The sequence below is a fragment of the Rhynchophorus ferrugineus genome, unplaced genomic scaffold, assembly GCF_030347505.1.
Source record: "Rhynchophorus ferrugineus isolate W39M unplaced genomic scaffold, kcgeb_rfMv2 rfM4, whole genome shotgun sequence".
In the NCBI taxonomy this organism is placed as follows: Eukaryota; Metazoa; Arthropoda; class Insecta; order Coleoptera; family Curculionidae; genus Rhynchophorus; species Rhynchophorus ferrugineus.
In genome coordinates, this window is record NW_027472583.1 from 57,103,524 (window position 1) to 57,107,283 (window position 3,760).

Sequence of the window (3,760 nt, forward strand, 5' to 3'; positions counted from 1 at the left end):
AAATAAGTAAGGAAGTCACTAAAATATAAAAAATGTCTGCTCTCTCATTACCCTCTATGCCCATATGATTGGAGACCTAAACAATTTATATTCTTCTTTTCCGTTCAACAAAATTGTGAGAGATATTATAGATTCGAACGATAATACTGTGCCAGGATAGAGCTCAAGGAATCAGTACGAATCAATTAATCGCAGGCTCAACCTCCAGTACAATCTGTAGAGCCTTCCAGATAGCTGTTAATTCTGCCAATAGTATGGATGGATGTTTATGAAGCTTCTAAGTTTCTATTCTAGAGGACCCATAAACAAATGTGCCTACTCCCTACTAAAAAGCTCTTGCATAATAAGCCACAATTTATTATCGCTCTTCAGGAAGTCCCAATCCAGTTGAACAAGACTATCCATTTTAGTCGTAATAATGGGATATAGATCCTTATAATATGGAAAGCTAGGAATATATCTACCACTTAAAGTAGCTTCTTTAGCTACTTTGTCTCCTCTCTCATTACCCTCTATGCCCATATGACTGGGGACCCAAACAATTTATATTCTTCTATTTCGTTCAACAAAATTGTGAGAGATATTATAGATTCGAACGATAATAGTGTTTGTAGAAGTTGCATTTTCAGTAGCCAGGATAGAGCTCAAGGAATCAGTACGAATCAACTAATCGCAGGCCCAACCTCCAGTACAATCTGTAGAGCCTTCCAGATAGCTATTAATTCTGCCAATAGTATGGATGGATGTTTGTGAAGCTTCTAAGTTTCTATTCTAGAGGACCCTTAAACAATTGTGCCTACTCCCTCGGACGACTTGGAACCATCCGTGTGCAAAACTTTATAGCTTGGATATAGCGACAGAAGATTACCAAACAGGCCCTTGAAGATTCTAGAACCAAGAATTATCCTTGCTGTGAATTATTAGAGATATATTTGTGGGCAGCGATGAAAACATCCATAGTGGGAAAGTTGTGAAGCTGGAAACGTTAAGTTTATCTATAGGTCAATCATGTCTATAACCTTAAAGAACTGGTCTTTGAAATATCATGTCCTACATGAAGGCGTAAAGGGTCTCCTAATGGGGAGATTTATTATTTTATTGCTTGTTGGTATGTAGCAAAATATGTAGGCTGCTCTAAGAATTAGCCTGAATCGTCTATATTTAAGCGGTTTAATACCAGCAAGACATTGTAGACTAACAACTTGACTAGATTTATATGCTCCAAGAGCCAGTCTCAGGGCATGATTTTGAACTGCTTCAAGCATTCGTAGATAGTATGTACAAGAGGTGTTGCAAATAAGCAAGTTGGAGACGTATTATAGATTTATGTACCTGTAAAACAGCAGCTCGGTTGAATCAGTTTTTGCGATTAGCTATGTTCTTACTGGTTCTCTGTCTCAAATTGTATTATGCACCTTTCAAGTAAGTGTTTGGTTGAAGTAAACACTGAGAAAACAATCTAGTACACTACAGTTTTCGGCAAAAATGCAATATTGTAGACTTTGTGAATCCAGTTGTCCGAGTCCACTGAGCAAGTCCATTCAAATAACTTTGCATTATCTCAGAAGCTTCACTAGGATCCGAAGAAGAGCAGAATGCCGTGAGACCATCTGAAAAGAGCATTCAAAGATGTGGAACGCTGCACGATTTCACGTGTCATCTTTGCGTAGGGGCCAGCTAATTTTTTCTGTATCGTCCCAATTTCCCAAAAAGCTTTACAGCATGTTGTAACATATAAATAGTATTAACAAATAATTCTTAATAGTCAGCATTCTAAATCAGCATATTTATAAAAGAAAATAAATGACTATTAAAATGCCGATGGATATATCGCGAAAAAACCAACTAATTAAACCCCAACGTTGTCCTTCAATCAGTCCCTTTCATGGAAGTCATCCCCCATATAATTCGACAAATTGGGGGAATAAAATCCTATAAATAGCTATTGAAGTCATGGCAAATGTTTAGTAGTTTGACGGCCGTCGTCGTGGTTGGCGGTGGCGTGTGTCGCTTGTTTTTATTTTGGTGTCTCGTACGGCGAAACGCTGCGTTTATTACTTTGGTTCGGCTTGATTGACTTTGTGGGGTTGTTTGTGGTTAATGTTATTTGACCAAGGTAATATTACCCATTTATTATACTCATTTACTTATGTTATATTCGTCTTTATTAAGGATTTATGGAATCGGTGTGGAATAATTTTTTTCCTTTTAGTTATGTGTTTTTGATTTAACATTAAAGGTAAAATAGAAAATATTTAGTTGCATACTTTTTTCTTAAATATTTAGAATACAATTTGTAGTATAATCAATAAAAATGTTTTTAAAATATATGTCGAATTATTTATTTTGGTATTCATTAGTGAACCCATTTGTCATTTACTGTCATACTACGTACTACGTACAAACTGCTAACTTAATTAGCGTTAAATCGCGTCGAAGTTAGCGTGGCATTGTTGTTTAGTTCACGGACAAGTTTTGCATTTTCATACTCGATTATTAATATAAAATATGGCCGGTAGGTTTTTTGAGACCTGTCTAATACCAACTATTAATCATCTTATTTAGTATGAATATAAAATGTTTTCTCTCAATCAAGATATGATTGATTTTTGAGGATTGAGCCGTCTCCAAGGACCAAAAATGGTTTGAAGAAATTGTTCTCTTGTCGATATTGGACAACCTTTTCGATAACTTTGTAGTGTAAACTGCCTTTGGAGACTTTTTATTTGTTTATTAATCAATCGATTCACTTTGCGTCTTGGTTGTTTACAGCTGAAGAATTAACTAATTACAATTAAGTGGATTAAGATGGGGTTGATTAATTTTGGGGCTTTCTCTCTAGGCTTCTCGAGCGTGAATGTTTTACCATTATATTTTCAGCCGGTGTGTCCGTAATGCTGGTCCGCAGATCATATCATATTACCTAGGTATATTGGCCCATTAATATCCTTAGGGTTATAGGTAGAAAAATTGAAGAAAAACAAAAAGCTGGTAAAAAGTCCCAAACAGTTCTCTAAATGTATATGCAATATTAACACCAATAAACTTGCATATAAAGTAATTTTGTTGTGATAGGAATTTCAAAGCAAATTTATTCATATAAAAGTGTCGTGATGCAAAAACCCTAATTCCTTCACTGTAGAGCTTTTGAGATTTCTTGACAGAGATCTACAGTCAGTAATTTTCACAAGTCTCTTCGGATGCCAGCTCTGTGCCATTAAGACAGTTTTTTCAGAGACCGGAAGAAATTTACCTTAAGGTGAAAGGTTCCCAATGAATCTTTCGCAATTTTTGAAAGTCATTCAATATGGGTATCATCTTTGTGAAGCTTCTCTGGACTTAATAGGATCATAATAATTTTTACTGTTGCTTCATGTGGACTCCATATATTGAGATTCTATTTGTATTCACTTTTGTGTTATTCAAAAGAGCTCAAAATTATGTTGGTGTTCCATTTGCTCTTGTTGTCTCAAAATTAAGAAGATTATTCTACCGCCATATGTGCAAGAACATCATTAATTTTTTTAATAATGGTCGTCCAATCACTGCGAGGTTCGCTATGAACTATGACATCGATTTATTAGGGACAAGAAGGGTAAGCAATTCGTGATATTTATACTATTTTCAAAGGATCTTGTCTTCTTTTCTGAAGTTATCCGAAGAACGAAAATACGATAAAAAATGATCAAAATTTGGTTGGTAATATAGTATTATCTGAAGAATCTCTTAATATCCTCAAGGTCTTAAGGTAATCGGTCTA

At 35.1% G+C, this 3,760-nt stretch overlaps 1 pseudogene; it reads right to left on the reverse strand.

The window, feature by feature from the left end:
- Positions 1-1,625: 1,625 nt before the first annotated feature.
- On the reverse strand, positions 1,626-1,722 carry LOC143196775 (uncharacterized; annotated as a pseudogene).
- Positions 1,723-3,760: the final 2,038 nt, after the last annotated feature.